The sequence below is a fragment of the Leucopleurus acutus genome (assembly GCF_964270905.1).
Source record: "Leucopleurus acutus genome assembly, chromosome: 15".
NCBI lineage: Eukaryota > Metazoa > Chordata > Mammalia > Artiodactyla > Delphinidae > Leucopleurus > Leucopleurus acutus.
The window spans coordinates 6,013,750-6,032,448 of NC_139157.1; the positions used below are offsets into that span (position 1 = coordinate 6,013,750).

Here is an 18,699-nt window from a genome sequence, read left to right on the forward strand (position 1 = left end):
AGGGAAATAGCTATAAATCTTGGACATAATACAAAACAACTGACTAAAGGTAGTAGAGAGTGAAGAGAAGCAGAAATCCTGGTGGCAAGTGCATGCTGGCTTGGAGGAAGGGAGATAGGGAGCTATAGAAATAGATGCAGGTGTCAGTGGCTTTTAGCCTGGGGCCAACCACCTGTGGACACTTGAGGCGCAGGGGAAAAACACAGTCTTTCTTGGCCAGGGGACCCAGGAAAGTGAAACCCTTTGGCTTTGTGAGCCAGAATCTTAGGGGTTGGCCAGGGGTCCTCATGCTCATGTGATAGTTCTTGAACTCTAGCCAGCACATGGAGTTACCAGCAGGAAGACAGGAGGAGCAAACGGCTAATGGCAAGATGTAGGGAACCAGCCCATCTATCCCCTTGTAAAGGACTTTACAACATCCCACTAGTGACTTCCGCTTAAATCTCAGTAACAAGGACTGTGTAATATGGCCACCCCTGGTTGTGAAATGTAATTTTTTAAATCAAGGATCCTTGCTACGCCTAGTGATACCAGGGTTCTGTTAACAAGGAGGGAGAGACGAGGCAACCAGCAGGATTTGCCATAGTTACAGGTGCTTTATATAAGCTGATCCTCTTCTAAAATCTACTGCCACATCTGCTGAGATGTTCAAGCAGAGATGCAAAGCATCCCTATACACCAGCAAGACTTTCACTTAACATATATGTAGTCTAAAGGTACATGCCAAGCCCCCAGAGTCTCCTGTGATTGCCATTCCTAAGGGAAGCAGGTGAGGCAGCACAGGGAAGTATGTATGTATCAATCTCTATTTTCTTCATGGCTTATGAGGTCTTAAAATGACTTCCCTTCCTCAACTGTGTACTCCTTACTTTTGCTGTGATGTGAGAGCATCACTTATCCTACAGAAAACATAAGAGAAAATGAAATGGAACTCAGGAATTTTTATTTTTAACATTATTTTTAACGTTTTTCCCTCAAGAAATGGTATTAATAAAGTATTGATAATCTACTAAAAATGGTTAGATACGCAAAAATTGCTTCCATAAACTTAATTAATAGCTTTTGAAGTTTCTCAGTAAGTTTGCATTGAACTTCAACAGAAGCTTTAACTATTGCTTGAATAGATGCATCCCAACTTTTTGTTGCCATAACATGCATAGAAAATAAAACTATTTCTATTTTCATATTTTTATTGTTGCTATTTGTTTCTGTTTAGTTTTCTGTTATTGAAAACATAAAACATTTTTATTATCAAAAACTTGAAGGTTATACAGAAGTAGGGAGAGTAGCATAATGAACCCTCATATACCAATTAACTTTAATAATTGTCATCTCATGTCTGACCTTTTTCATCTATGCTCTCAATCAGCCATCCACCCACCCGCAGCACCTAGATGTTTGGAAGCAAACGTTTGGATTCTGAGTTCAACAAACGATCGTTTTTAAAAAAATTATGAGACAGTGGAACATAATTGAATACTAATTTGATATTAAGGAAATATTGTTAATAGTTTTAGATGTGTAATGGTATTTTGGTATACTTTAAAATAGTACTTACCTTTTAGAGATACATCCTGAAATATTTATGGATGAAAAAATGTAATCTCAGAGATTGACTGAACATCTTTTTAAAAGTCCTTCCTGTCACAAATCATTTCAATAAACAATTCAGTGAATCCAGTGTCTAATTTTCTCACAAACAAATGAATGCTCTTCTAAATGACCTTTCCATTTCCAGCCTTTGAAGCCTAATTAGGGGCACAGGAAAAATCCACCAACCTCTAAATCAAAAGTTTCAAGAAGAAACCCACAAAGGAAATAGGGCTTGAACTTCCTTTTCTTCTTCCTCTCATGAGCATGGCCTTTTCTCATGTAGGCAGAAACACATCTCCCTAAGGATTTAGAATTGAACTCTTTGGCCTCAAAAACCAAGATTTTAATGATCTAGCACTCTAATTATATTTTCCTAATTTTTTCGTTTTCATGATATTTAGCAGTCATTACTACTGGGATATCTCTTGTCTTTCATTCTTATCCTTTACCATTCTTTCTCTCTCTACACCCCCTTCTCTCTCTTCCCCTCCCTAGAACCTACTCCTGCATTCCCTCCTGTCCTCACTCCATTCCTCACTCCCACATGCATTTGTTTTCTGTAATCAATTCATTTGTAGAAGAGAGAAAATAACATTTACTGAACACCTTATGTCAGACTCTGTGGTTGGATAGGTAGATGCTCATCTAATCTTCAGAGCAGCCATGCATTCTGCATATTTGTATTGTACAAAAAGTGCATCTTAGGCTCAGAAAGGCCATACCTGCCCCGAGATCAGCAGTTAATTGTTAGCCACAATTTGGATTCTAGTTTCTCTGACTCTAAACTCCATGACCTCTGATTTTACCATGTTTCACTATTAATACTTTTTAATATTCCTAAATATTGTTTGGGGCCTCTTTAATTTGTATAGTTATAATATGTTTTATAACTCAGATCCAGTTATATTTTGCTCAGACTCAGAATTCATTTCCTAAATTCTGACTGATCATTGGGAGTCTCTTTGACTCAACTTTGCATTGTTCTCTTTAAATGTACAAATGGTATGGCGAGGTAATCAAGAAATATTCATTTCCAAAGGTCAGAAATAACACTGAGCAGTATAGTTTTAAGAAAAATTTCCTGTTGAACTGATGGAACAATGAGTGAGGGAAATATACTGTATGAGTAAAGACATTGAATGTTTTACACATGTAATTTTACAAAGAAAGTCAAGTCCTGGCATTTTTTAATGGGGCTATAAATTTAGTAATATTTCAGTGGCAATAGCAGGATGTTAAATATGACTCTTCATTCCTGTAATTTTAGGCTATCTTTCTTAAAATAAATTTATTTATTTAATTTTGGCCGCCTTGGGTCTTCGTGGCTGAGCAGGGGCTTTCTCTAGTTGCAGTGAGTGAGAGCTACTCTTAGTTGCGGTGCGTGGGCTTATCACTGCGGTGGCTTCTCGTTGTGGAGCATGGGCTCTAGGCGCATGGGCTTCAGTAGTTGTGGCATGTGGGCTTCAGTAGTTGTGGCTCGTGGGCTCTAGAGCACAGGCTCAGTAGTTGTGGTGCACGGGCTTAGTTGCTCCGTGGCATGTGGGATCTTCCCGGACTAGGGCTCGAACCCGTGTCCCCTGCATTGGCAGGCGGATTCTTAACCACTGCGCCACCAGGGAAGCCCTGAAATTTCAGGTTTTCTTAATGATAGTTGCCATTACTGAGAGCAACCAACCTTGAGAATGTATTTAACTTAGATTTTGAAGCAATGCTTGACTTCAATCTCTGTGACCAGAAATATTGACATGCTAATTTTCTGAGTTAAAAACTTTTTTTATGTTTTTGTCCTTGCTTAAATGGGCAAATGCTGGCTAAATGTCTTGGAGAATACAGTGTTTTCAGGAAATGACAAGAAGTATTGATTTACCTTATTCTTCTTCCCTCAAGCAGAACAGCCATAAAATATGTTCAATTTCTTCTCATTTCTGTCTGTAGATTACACTGATTTGTGGTGCAGATGACAAGTATGGACATGATAGGAACATATTGACAGTTACTGGGATTTGACTTCAAAGCCTTTGAGCTGAGAAGCATACTGACAAATCCATCTACAACTTTATTCACTTAATTTTTGTGGTGCTAAATCTTATTTGTTAGTTATAAAAACAAATGTGAAAAAAAAATAAATGTGGGTCTGACATAGAAAATCCAGATAAGGACCATTCCTTCTGAACTGAAACTTCACATTTAACATGAAACCTGCTTTGGAACTAGTTTGGAAACTTAAACTATTCCACATGTATCATTAAATTTCAAAAAATAATGTATCATCAAATGAGATTAATTTTTAAATCTGGTTAAAAAATTCTATACCAGATAATTTATAATTTTTTTAAAGGATGAACATTAAAATTTAACTTAATTTGACTTGTATATAATTTTCAACTGTTAACTGTTCTTAGAACAGTCGCAGGTAAATTAATTCTTCCAGGACTATAATTTTTCTTGAGGAGTGTGATACAATTAAATTTTGAGTAACTTTAAGTGGCTCTCTAAGCTTAGAGGTGCCCATCTGCTCATTTGCTTCCAGGAATACTAATGCTGATGGGCAGGTTTCCAAATGGCTGCCGTGAAAGACATACATCACGTATGCTTATTCTTCATATTTAGTTCTACTTCTGGAGGCCTCTTGTTCTGCTATTTGCCATGATAATCGCCCTTATCTCTGGCCTGTAGAATGAGAAAAACAATCGTGATTCAGCTGCTGATTGCAGCTGTTGACAGAAATGCTTCCCAGAACTCTGTATTTCCTCTTCTATGTCTATAAACACCAAGTTGCTCCAGTATTTATCCCAGGAACTGCAGAAGGCCAACAGGCACATTTTTTTTGTATACTCAGTAATTTTTGTGTGTCATATTAAAAATTCACATGCAGATTGAATTAGCTGACTTATTCCTGTTATTTACCTCCTGTTTGAATTATTCTTCCAGTCACTATGCAGCCCCTCACAAGGCTCTTTTAAAAAGGCTAGAACAGAGCCCACGTTTCCGCAGAGCTGGAACTCCCAGCTCGGGGTCTCTTCCCTCCGCCGTCACGGAACTGCCCTGGGACCCGAGGGGAGGGCGGCTTCACTGAGGCTGCCGGCTCTGGAGGGGCCCCAGCGGCCAAAGCCGCGACAGTCATGCGGCGGTGGGCCGGCACACTGATCCACAAGAGACTTCCCAGCTCCACATAATTCAAATGGCGAAAATCTCCCAGAGATCTCCATCTCAACACCAGCACCCAGCTTCACTCAATGACCAGCAAACTGCAGTGCTGGACACCCTATGCCAAACAACTAGCAAGACAGGAACACAACCCCACCCATTAGCAAAGAGGCTGCCTAAAATCATAATAAGTCCACAGACACCCCAAAACACACCACCAGACGTGGACCTGCCCACCAGAAAGACAAGATCCAGCCTCATCCACCAGAACACAGGCACTAGTCCCCTCCACCAGGAAGCCTACACAATCCAGTGAACCAACTTTAGCCACTGGGGACAGACACCAAACACAACAGGAACTTCGAACCTGCAGCCTGCAGAAAGGAGACCCCAAACACAGTAGGATAAGCAAAATGAGAAGACAGAAAAACACACAGATGAAGGAGCAAGATAAAAACCCACCAGACCTAACAAATGAAGAGGAAATAGGCAGTCTACCTGAAAAATAATTCAGAGTAATGATAGTAAAGATGATCCAAAATCTTGGATATAGAATAGAGAAAATGCAAGAAACATTTAACAAGGACCTAGAAGAGCTAAAGATGAAACAAACAATGATGAACAACACAATAAATGAAATTAAACATACTCTAGATGGGATCAATAGCAGAATAACAGAGGCAGAAGGACGGATAAGTGACCTGGAAGATAAAATAGTGGAAATAACTACTGCAGAGCAGAATAAAGAAAAAAGAATGAAAAGAACTGAGGAAAATCTCAGAGACCACTGGGACAACATTAAATGCACCAACATTCGAATTATAGGAGTTCCAGAAGAAGAGAAAAAGAAAGGGACTGAGAAAATATTTGAAGAGATTATAGTTGAAAACTTCCCTAATGTGGGAAAGGAAATAGTTAATCAAGTCCAGGAAGCACAGAGAGTCCCATACAGGATAAATCCAAGGAGAAACACGCCAAGACAGATATTAATCAAACTATCAAAAATTAAATACAAAGAAAACATATTAAAAGCAGCAAGGGAAAAACAACAAATAACACACAAGGGAATCCCCATAAGATTAACAACTGATCTTTCAGCAGAAACTCTGCAGGCCAGAAGGGACTGGCAGGACATATTTAAAGTGATGAAGGAGAAAAATCTACAATCAAGATTACTCTACCCAGCAAGGATCTCATTCAGATTTAATGGAGAAATTAAAACCTTTATAGACAAACAAAAGCTGAGAGAGTTCAGCACCTCCAAACCAGCTTTACAACAAATGCTAAAGGAACTTCTCTAGGCGAGAAACACAAGAGAAGGAAAAGACCTACAGTAACAAACCCAAAACAATTAAGAAAATGGGAATAGGAACATACATATCGATAATTACCTTAAATGTAAATGGATTAAATGCTCCCACCAAAAGACACAGACTGGCTGAATGGATACAAAAACAAGACCCATATATATGCTGTCTACAAGAGACCTACTTCAGACCTAGAGACACATACAGACTGAAAGTGAGGGGATGGAAAAAGATATTTCATGCAAATGGAAACCAAAAGAAAACTGGAGTAGCAATTCTCATATCAGACAAAATAGACTTTAAAATAAAGACTATTAGAAGAGACAAAGAAGGACAGTACATAATGATCAAGGGATCGATCCAAGAAGAAGATATAACAATTGTAAATATTTATGCACTCAACATAGGAGCACCTCAATACATAAAGCAAATACTAACATCCATAAAAGAGGAAATTGACAGTAACACAATAATAGTAGGGGACTTTAACACCCCACTTTCACCAATGGACAGATCATCCAAAATGAAAATAAATAAGGAAACACAAGCTTTAAATGATACATTAAACAAGATGGACTTAATTGATATTTATAGGACATTCCATCCAAAAACAACAGAATACACATTTTTCTCAAGTGCTCATGGAGCATTCTCCAGGATAGAGCATATCTTGGGTCACAAATCAAGCCTTGGTAAATTTAAGAAAATTGAATTGTATCAAGTATCTTTTCCGACCACAATGCTATGAGATTAGATATTAATTACAGGAAAAGCTCTGTAAAAAATACAAACACATGGAGGCTAAACAATACACTACTTAATAACGAAGTGATCACTGAAGAAATCAAAGAGGAAATCAAAAAATACCTAGAAACAAATGACAATGGAGACACGACAACCCAAAACCTAAATGATGCAGCAAAGCAGTTCTAAGAGGGTAGTTTATAGCAATACAATCCTACCTTAAGAAACAGGAAACATCTCGAATAAACAACCTAACCTTGCACCTAAAGCAATTAGAGAAAGAAGAACAAAAAAACCCCAAAGTTAGCAGAAGGAAAGAAATCGTAAATATCAGATCAGAAATAAGTGAAAAAGAAATGAAGGAAATGATAGCAAAGATCAGTAAAACTCAAATCTGGTTCTTTGAGAAGATAAACAAAATTGATAAACCATTAGCCAGACTCATCAAGAAAAAAAGGGAGAAGACTCAGATCAATAGAATTAGAAATGAAAAAGGAGAAGTAACAACTGACACTGCAGAAATACAAAAGATCTTGAGAGATTACTACAGGCAGCTCTATGCCATTAAAATGGACAACCTGGAAGAAATGGACAAATTCTTAGAAATGCACAACCTGCCAAGACTGAATCAGGAAGAAATAGAAAATATGAACAGACCAATCACAAGCACTGAAATTGAAACTGTGATTAAAAATCTTCCAACAAACAAAAGCCCAGGACCAGATGGCTTCACGGGTGAATTCTATCAAACATTTAGAGAAGAGCTAACACCTATCCTTCTCAGACTCTCCAAATATAGCAGAGGGAGGAACACTCCCAAACTCATTCTACGACCTCCGTCACCCTGATACCAAAATCAGACAAGGATGTCACAAAGAAAGAAAACTACAGGCCAATATTACTGATGAAAACAGATGCAAAAATCCTCAACAAAATACTAGCAAACAGAATCCAACAGCACATTAAAAGGATCATACACCATGATCAATTGGGGTTTATTCCAGGAATGCAAGGATTCTGCAATATATGCAAATCAATCAACATGATACACTGCATTAATAAATCGAAAGAGAATAACCATACGATCATCTCAATAGATGTAGAGAAAGCTTTCAACAAAATTTCAACACCTGTTTATGATAAAAACCCTGCAGAAAGTAGGCATAGAGGGAACTTTCCTCAACCTAATAAAGGCCATGTATGACAAACCCACAGCCAACATCGTCTTTAATGGTGAAAAACTGAAAGCATTTCATCTAAGATCAGGAACAAGACAAGGTTGCCCACTCTCACAACTCTTATTCAACATAGTTTTGGAAGTTTTAGCCAGAGCAATCAGAGAAGAAAAGGAAATAAAAGGAATCCAAATTGGAAAAGAAGAAGTAAAGCTGTTACTGTTTTCAGATGATATGATAATATACATAGAGAATCCTAAAGATGCTACCAGAAAACTACTAGAGCTAATCAATGAATTTAGTAAAGTACCAGGATACAAAATTAATGCACAGAAATCTCTGGCATTCCTATACACTAATGATGAGAAATTTGAAAGTGAAATCAAGACAACACTCCCATTTACCATTGCCAGAAAAAGAATAAAATATCTAGGAATAAACCTACCTAAGGAGACAAAAGACCTGTATGAAGAAAATTATAAGACACTGATGAAAGAAATTAAAGATGATACAAATAGATGGAGAGATATACCATGTTCTTGGATCGGAAGAATCAACATTGTGAAAATGACTCTACTACTCAAAGCAATCTACAGATTCAATGCAATCCCTATCAAACTACCAATGGCATTTTTCACAGAACTAGAACAAAAAATTTCACAATTTGTATGGAAACACAAAAGACCCCCAAAAGCCAAAGCAATTTTGAGAACAAAAAACGGAGCTGGAGGAATCAGGCTCCCTGACTTCAGACTATACTACAAAGCTACAGTAATCAAGACAGTATCGTACTGGCACAAAAAGAGAAATATAGATCAATGGAACAGAATAGAAAGCCCAGAGATAAACCCACGCCATATGGTCACCTTATCTTTGATAAAGGAGGGAGGAATGTACAGTGGAGAAAGGACAGCCTCTTCAATACGTGGTGCTGGGAAAACTGGACAGGTACATATAAAAGTATGAGATTAGATCACTCCCTAACACCGTACACAAAAATAAGCTCAAAATGGATTAAAGACCTAAATGTAAGGCCAGAAACTATCAAACTCTTAGAGGAAAACATAGGCAGAACACTCTATGACATAAATCACAGCAAGATCCTTTTTGACCCACCTCCTAGAGAAATGGAAATAAAAACAAAAATAAACAAGTGGGACCTAATGAAACTTCAAAGCTTTCGCACAGCAAAGGAAACCATAAACAAGACCAAAAGACAATCCTCAGAATGGGAGAAAATATTTGCAAATGAAGCAACTGACAAAGGATTAATCTGCAAAATTTATAAGCAGCTCATGCAGCTCAATAACAAAAAAACAAACAACCCAATCCAAAAATGTGCCGACAACCTAAATAGACATTTCTCCAAAGAAGATATACAGACTGCCAACAAACACATGAAAGAATGCTCAATATCATTAATCATTAGAGAAATGTAAATCAAAACTACAATGAGATATCATCTCACACCAGTCCGAATGGCCATCATCAAAAAATCTAGAAACAATAAATGCTGGAGAGGGTGTGGAGAAAAGGGAACACTCTTGCACTGCTGGTGGGAATGTGAATTGGTACAGCCACTATGGAGAACAGTATGGAGGTTCCTTAAAAAACTACAAATAGAACTACCATATGACTCAGCAATCCCACTACTAGGCATATACCCTGAGAAAACCATAATTCAAAGAAGTCATGTACCAAAATGTTCATTGAAACTCTATTTATAATAGCCAGGAGATGGAAACAACCTAAGTGTCCATCATCGGATGAATGGATAAAGAAGATGTGGCACATATATTCAATGGAATATTACTCAGCCATAAAAAGAAATGAAATTGAGCTATTTGTAATGAGGTGGATGGACCTAGAGCCTGTTATACAGAGTGAAGTAAGTCAGAAAGAGAAAGACAGATACCGTATGCTAACACATATATATGGAATTTAAGATAAAAAAATATCATGAAGAACCTAGGGGTAAGACAGGAATAAAGACACAGACCTACTAGAGAATGGACTTGAGGATATGGGGAAAGGGAAGGGGAAGCTGTGACAAAGTGAGAGAGTGGCATGGACATATATCCACTACCAAACGTAAAATAGCTAGCTAGTGGGAAGCAGCCGCATAGCACAGGGAGATTAGCTCGGTGCTTTGTGACCACCTAGAGGGGTGGGATAAGGAGGGTGGGAGGGAGGGAGATGCAAGAGGGAAGAGAGATGGGAACATATGTATATATATAACTGATTCACTTTGTTATAAAGCAGAAACTAACAGACACACCATTGTGAAGCAATTATACTCCAACAAAGATGTTAAAAAAAAAAAAAGGCTGCAATTAAACTTTAGTAAGCACCAAGAGTTTTGAGATCCGAATCGGTGAATTTGAATATTTTGAGGGGTCTCTGTGTCAGTAACCAAAGTTTCTTAGAAGCAAAAACCTAGTTATTGGCATCTCATATTTTGGTGATAGGGGAATGAAGTCTAATGGATGAAGATTCTCCTTTTCCAGTTTGAGTTCCTTTCATACATTGGGGTAAGGGGCTGTCAGAGATGATGATGGCTCTGGTGCTGTTCCCACCCCTTACATTGGTTGTGGACTGCTTTTGGTGCAGCTGTTCACTAGTGGTCAGCCCAAAACCATGTTAAGAGAAAAACCTGAAGATGAACACTCATTATCCTTTATTGCCCAAAGCAGGACTGACACCATGTTTCTTTGATTCTTATACCTACATGGTGAATGTTTGGGTGGCTCACCACATCACCTGTACTGAGGATGCAGCATTAGTGGCAGATGTTGTAAGGTGATCAGTATGACAGGATGACTCAGAAAGAAAGGCAAGATGGCTGCTCCAGGCAGAACCTTGTGGGGCATATAAATCTTACAGGGCTGAATTTATGAGGCACATTAATCTCTTACCTGGAAAATAGATCAGCAACAAGCTGAAAATAATCTAGTTTGCAGTTGGTCAGTCTCCTTCATTCATTTTATGTTGATTCCTATAACTGGTTTACATTTCAGAAGTTGCTTTTTATTTTTTTTTCTCACGCACATTATATGCGCTTATTCTTTCTGTGAATCTATTTTTGCTGAGACTTGAGGCTGATTAAACTTAAGGGGTCAATGGTATTAGTTTGAACGGAGAGTGGTCATGACCAAGGAGTTGGATAATAAGGCTGATTGAATACTAGAGATACTTGTGGTAAAATAATCTGTCCCAGGTCCCCAAGACCACCCTTGGGTTCAGTTTGCTAGAAGTACTACAGAACTCAGAAAAGCTGTTGTTCTCAGTTATGCTTTATTACAACAGAGGATACAGAGTAAAATAAGCAAAGGTAAAAGGAGTATAGGCATACCACAGAGATGCTACGGGTTCAGTTCCAGACCACCCTCAATAAAGCAAATATTACAGTAAAGTAATTCACACATTTTTTTGATTTCTCAGTGCATATAAAAATTATGTTTACACTATACTGTGGTCTATTATGTGTGCAATTGCATTATGTCTAAAAATGTACATATATGAATTTAAAAATACTTTGTTGCTAAAAAATATTAACCATCATCTAACAACACTGGGTTGCCACAAACCTTCAGTTTGTAAAAACTACAATGTCTGCAAAGGGCAATAAATCCAGGTGTGTCTATGTAGGACAGAGACCAGGTGCAAGCTTCCAGTTGTCTTCTCCCAGTGGAGTTGTAGGGGCAGTGCTTAATGAAGTGTAATGACGTTCATGGACTGTTTCAATCAGAGAAGCTCACTGAGCCTTGGTTTCCAGGGATTTTCTTGGGTTGTGTCATAGCATGGAGCACCAGCATGGCTGACCTTAGTTACTCCATCTTTAGCCCTTCCAGAGGTCAAACTGGCCCAGGGCTCTAGCTGAACAAGATCAGGTGTTCATCATAAATCACACTGTGAGCATAAACTATAATAGTGGGGCCCAAGACTCCAGGTATAAAAGATGCTTGAATTTTCCCAGGGCTTAGAGGTTATGTCCCAGGAGCCAGTCAAGGGCCAGTGTTTTCTTCAGAATGTGCAGAGATTGACCAAGCCAGGCCTGCTGAGTTACACAGTGCAGCAAAAGTCTTGCTAATTAATGCACAGGGCAATGAAATCTTAGTTCGACTGTCTTGATGAAGGTCTTAGAAATAAACAATAGTGATCACATAATGGGTAGAAATCTGGAAATAAACAAGCACTGGGGATACACAAGCATATAGCTAAATGGGTCACACTATAGTTGGAGCCATGGCCCCAGGACCAGTATAGTTCATAGACTTGGGCCAGACTTCTGGTACCAGGAAACCGGTAACAATAAAATCTTTGTAACTAGACACTCATTTCCTAAGCTGAGCACCTGGATCCTTCCGTGCTCTCTACCTGAAGCCAGAATTAGGGTAGGGCAGAGCAAAGAGCTGCAGCCATGTTACAGTGGAAGATGAGGTCAAAGAACTAACATCATTGGTAACCTTTATTATCTCAAAATAATGAGAAAATGAATACTTTCACTGCCACTCACTGGTGCCTTTGAGGGAGAAGCTCTCAGAATTTCTGCAATAATTGTTTATATTAATGTTGGCTATTTTAAAATCTCTGGGCCTGTTTTTTATGAAATGAGGAGTGACTAATTCATTTCTAAGGTTTCTTCTTTCTCTAATATTTTGTAATTTTCTGCCTAAAGAAAACCACTTCCATCAAATATGTTTCTTACCTTTTTCATGGTTATCTTGCTTTCTTCAGTTTTCCTTTACCTTTTTCATCTTGGCTTGACTGCCTCTGTTTTGCTAAGTAATATGCAATTCTTATATATTATATAATAATTATATAATTCTTATATTGTATATATATAATATATATCCATATTATATAATCAAGTGAGGTGAGGACATGGTTAGGGAATTCCCAAACTTAACTGCACATTCTGAAGAAAACACTGGCCCTTGACTGGCTCCTGGGACATAACCGCTATATTATATAATCAAGTGAGGTGAGGACATGGTTAGGGTATTCCCAAACTTAACCGTAGCTGTGACTCTCACAGGATGGGCCCTGAGGTTTCACTAAGGGATCATTAGCATGGTTCTTGGAGACTTCAGGGAAACTAACCTCTGTTCTGGTTCTGTAGAAATATAGTGTTCAGATAAGTGCTTTGACCAGGCTGTACAAGTTTAAAGAGATTGAAGATGGTGGATTAGGGCTATACATGTTGCCTTCTCTTATTTTTTCTTTTCCTTCCTTCTTTCCCTTCCTCCCTCTCTTTTTTTCTCTCTGTCTCAACGGACATTTACTGTGTGCCTACAGTGTGCTGAACACTGATATAAGTGAATGAAACAAAGAGAAATCCCCCACTTTAAAGAGCTTATAGTGGACAAATAGTAAAGCAGATAATATAATATATATTGATATTTTTATGGGAAAAAAAAAACCAGGAAGGAGGATAGGAAGTGTGGAGTGAGGGGCATAAATGAGACTAGCCCTGTTATCTTTGGTGATGGTGGAGACTTAGAGTTGAGGAGGGGTGGCGTGGAGGAAAAGGGAAGGAGGAGGTAGGGCTTTTCCAGTGCCTTGAAGAATTCTACATTTTTTCTTCACTCCTGCATCAGCGGGAGCATGTTTGTGTTTGGATGTACTGTTCCTTGCATGTTATGCAACATATAACGCCAGGGTTTTTGAAAGTTGTACCTGGCCTGGATAAGGAGGTTCCTGGCGCATATTCTCATGAGGCTATCTATGTGCGGGAACAGTTAAGTCTTTTAAGTCTAAGACGGTAGATATTGTCATGATTCCAGAGGTCTCACTTGGATACATCTTTTGCTGGAGGCAGTGGGAGCCTGGAAACCTCAGTGTATGTTCTGGGCATTGTTACTATTTCTCTGCTGCTGAGTATTCTGACTGTGCTGGCTTTCTCATCTCCTTCAGATCAGAGCTATATAGTGTGGCTTAGTGAACTGATAGTGGCTTACAAAGTGACTTTAGCAAGTTATAACTAGTCTTTTTTTTTTTTTTTTAATGAAATAGAATAGAGTAGAAAGGAGAGATCTTCTCATCTAGGAAGGTATGTATGGTTTCATGAAACTGATTTCCCTTAGGGACCTGTGAATGTATATGTGTTTATCAAGTCTTGATATAGAATGTGCTTCTTATTGTGTTTTGTGATTTAAAAACTCTGAAAGCCACTGCTTTAGATGTGCAGGCTCTGTTCATTGATTTGACCAGTGTCTGTGTCCAGTCTTCTGTATCTACCACTGACATTTGTCAATACAGTGGTTGTACATTGATTCTTCCTGGCCGTCAGTTCTCATTAATGTGATTTCTTTATATAATTTTTAAATACATTTTTAGCTAGAGCAAACAGAAAGAATAACTTAAATTGAGGCAGCCGTAGAAGTCTCTGAGTATGTGTTCATAACTCCTGGTATCTTATCGACCTCTAAAGATATAATAGATTTGTGTTATCTGTGCATGTAGATATCCATGGCCTTTTATAAAAACCTTATCACCCATGTGCCCAGCAAGGGGGAGATCTAGCTAGAGTTAGTTAGGTGTGGTCCAAAGTGACCCTTTGGCAGATTTCTCTTTTCCCTGTCATGGTACCTGAGGCTACTGCTGCTTCAGGGAGATAGGGCTACCTTCCTTCCCCACTGCTCACAAAAGGATTCATCTCTCATTGGTTATTTGGTGGAACTTTTTACCTGATAAATACTTGTTTTGAACATAAAATAATTAAGTGAGAATGATGCAAGTAGAAGGTAATTTATTAACTGGAAAACACTGAATACATTTCCCCAAATGTGTTCATGAAGGAGTGTTTTCCAAAACTGTTAATGGTTTGATAAAAAAGGTTATGGGTCAACTGAGCTTGAGAAACACTGGGTAAAGAAAGTTAACTGTAAAAAAAGAAAACAAAGCAGGACTCCTCAGAGCCTTTAATAAGATAAAGCACACTTTGATTCTTTAAGTATTATCCAAACTTCTTTAGAACGTTTTTTCTTGGATATCTAATGAGAGGTTTGTTTGGAGGAGCACAGAATGGGAGGTGCATTTAACCATATTGATTATGATCTTGAAATCTTGAGGCCAAGATTTTTTCTTTGGGACATACTCTTGAAATTATGCAAAAAGTTGACATTTTCTGGCACTAATCTGTTATGCAGCATGTTATATAGCTGTGTATATTATGAGATAGCATGTATTGTTAATTCGCTGTAAAAAGTAGTTAAGATATTTGGTGCTAGAACATTTCATTATAAGTTTATTTTGAGTATGTATAAATTGAGAAAAATATTTTTACTTTTATAATTATCTGATCGAAATGTTCTAGCTTTACATTTCTGTGTCTTTAGATATAGTAAGGACTTTTATTGGCAAAAGCTTTTTATGTGTTTGTGAAAAGATTCCTTATTTATAATCTGATACTTATCACATGCAGAAAATAAGTAACATACTCACTTTCATTATTTTGGAGTTCTTTCTTTTTGCGGTACGCAGGCCTCTCACTGTTGTGGCCTCCACTGTTGCGGAGCAACAGGCTCTGGACACGCAGGCTCAGCGGCCATGGCTCAGGGGCCCAGCCGCTCCGCGGCATGTAGGATGTGGGATCCTCCCGGACCGGGGCACGAACCCGCGTCCCCTGCACCAGCAGGCGGACTCTCAACCACTGCGCCACTAGGGAAGCCCTGGAGTTCTTTTTGGTTTGAAAGAGGTGAATAGCAGACTCCCCAGGTAAATGATTATAGTATTGCTATAGAAGACTCCATTTTTTAAGACATCATATCCTTCATGACCAAAACTATTTATTGCAGGATGTAGGCATAGCATTCAGTGACAAGAGGGAGATCTGGTAGTTATATTCTGTAACCATCAAATCAGTAGAACTTAAAATTTGGAATTATCAATAAAGAGAAACTGAAGGGTTTTCAAAGATCCCTTAATTTCTGTACTTATTCTGTCTTGGTGCAGTCTATTAGTAAAAGAAAATGTAAAGATGAACCTCTGATTCGACATAGTTAGAATCTTAAAGGAACCAGAGACTTCGAAGATGTCAATTTCAAGTAAGGGAAGAAAGCGAGATGTGGTTATAAAATCAAATTTTTCCTAATTTGACTTGCTATCTATTATCTATTATTATCAGGAACTTTACGCGTTTACAGGTTGTCTAAAAGCCTTTTCTTTCTTAGTTGTTGAAACTCTTTTGCCTGGTAGCAGAGCAGGTGTCATTGATGTAGTGATTTTGGTGGTGGATTTCTATTTATTTTTGTATGGGATAAATGTAAGGGATAAATGGGATAAATCCCCAAAACTCATTCAGTCGTGCTAATGAGTGAAAGCTATTCCTTTTCCATAATGATCCTTTCATGTGGAGTAAATGGATAGTGCTTTTAACTAAGAGGCAGAGAGCATCAAATGTGCGAGTGTGGGCTCTGAAGACAGGTAGCTTGGGTTTGAACAGCAGCTACGTTATTTGTTAACTGGGTGTCTGTGGGCAAATTACTTAACCATTCGGTGTCTGCTTGATTTTCCTATCTGTGAAATGGAGATAATAACAGTGCCTACTCCATAGGATTGTCATGAACATTATAAGTGTATTAATACAAGCAAAGTGCTTAGAGTGACACCTGGAACATAGTAAGTGCTCAGTAAAATTTAGGTATTATTATTTTTAGCTAGAGCAAGGTTGCTTTTTCCTGATGCTCAGGAAATCTAAACTTTACTTGAAACTTGAGTTGTGTTGGAGTACATTTTAAATAATATCAAGTGTATATCCTTAAATACATCTTCAGGAAAATAAATAAATGCTCTGATTTAACCAACATGAATGTCTTGCATTTAGAGGGAGTAATACATCCTGTTCTGAGTTGTCATGTACTCAGACTAAAGAGTTCCAATTTATGCCATTGGTCTGCAATTGGTGACCACACCTCTATAGGCATGTTTGGCCTAACAATATTTGGTTTCGATTTTCTCTTGTTTTTGAGATGCTTGTAAGAAGCAGGGCATGCAGTCACAGCCCACAGGCTTTGCCTTGTTCTATCTTAAACTCTTGCCTGATTCTCCCCTTTAGGCTTCTGAGATGGGACTCCTGTTATGTGAGATGAATTTTATAGAGTGGATTACATTTTACCCAGGGGGCCTAAGCATATTGAGAAGAACCATAAAAGATGGTGTTCCTTTTCCTGGAGACTTGTTTGTTTTCAGTCATGAAGACATTGGGATCCTTCATGTATTTCCTTGATAAATAAATAATGCTGGAACCCAAAAGTTCTAGTGTTATGATGGATGTCATAGTCCTGCCCAAAAGGATAGTTTGGAGAAACTAATTCAATAAACAGAATCATAATTATACCCAGTACCATTGGCTATTTCAACACACAACAAAGTGAAATGATTTTAAGTGAATTTCTATGTTAATACAACTAGTAACACTCTAAAAATGGTTAGATTTAACCTAACAGGCATAATAAACATAGGTGAAGAATGCTGAGGTTTTTTTGGGGGGTGGAGGGGCTATAGTAACTGGAGCTCTTTAACAGGTCTTAAATGTCCACAAATTCATAGAAGTCTTCTTGTTTGACTTACGTGTTGAAGGCCCATCGCCGTTAACTTCTTTCAATAAGAATGATGCCCTCTGAGTAATGCCCCTGTTGTGAACTAAGAAAGACCATGAATTATTAATAACTCGCAGGGTTGCAGAGCCCTTGTAGGAATGAGAGAAGTGTGCTCTGTACAACAGTTCTGCTCACCTGATGTTGACAAATTAGGAGCATCTACAACATACTTCTGCTTGTTAATACAAGAAATGGGGGAAAGGTGACTTGGAAATACATCAACATTTAGCCCTTTTGTAGAATCTCAAAAGGATAATAGCAAGTAATATTTCTTCATAAATAACCATCTCTCCTATCTTTGTGGTTTAGTGTGGTAGGCTAATGCCTTTCAGACAAGGCAAGCTTTATGGTTCAATTTTGGCTGTGCTTCTTGAGAAACAACTAGGAAAAAAAAAAGTAAGAACACAATTATAAAGATGCCTACTCCATAATCATTTAGTCCTGTTTATAGAACTTGATCCTTTTCAAGTATATTTTCTGCTATGTATTAAGCTGATAGGCAACAAGAGCGAATGAAACTCCTTATAGGAGTAGCAGTTGTTTTATTAATAGCCCAGCTTCTGTGGGAATCTTGACAGGAGGATTGAGTTGTAGCCACATTGAAATGTAAAATATGTAATGCTGTGCTACACAAGATGTGTTTTATAACCTTCTAAGGGAACCCTTGGTATTTACTAAAGTTAAAATTGAAAATTTTGTCTTATGAAAGAAGATTATTGTATATTTATTAGTTACCTAGTAGTGTTTATCTGTTATTCATTTTTACTAGATAGTTATCTAATACTACATTCATACAGGTTTTTTTTTTTTTCATTTCAGTTGAGGTATATCACACAAATAGTGAAACACACAAGTCTTCTGTGTAGAGCTCAAGGAATTCTTCCATATGCATATACCAGTGTTCTCACCTCTCAGGTTAAGATATAGGATGTTTCTAACAGTCATGAAGGGTCCCTCATGCACTCTTTGCCGTCAATAAACACACCAAAAGTAACCACCCTCTGACACCTATCATCACAAATTGGTTTTGCCTGTTCTTGAACTTCATATAAACAGAATCATGCATTATGTTTTCTTTTATGTCTGATTTCTTGTAGTCAATATTATGTCTGTGAGATTCATCCATTTGTA

General features: G+C 37.9%; 1 protein-coding gene across 2 annotated transcripts in view; it reads left to right on the plus strand.

The window, feature by feature from the left end:
* Positions 1 to 18,699, plus strand: part of PRKN (parkin RBR E3 ubiquitin protein ligase) — a gene marked incomplete at its 3' end in the record, with an annotated part of 1,244,701 nt that overhangs the window by 27,778 nt on the left and 1,198,224 nt on the right. The gene's annotated exons all lie outside the window — the stretch shown is intronic.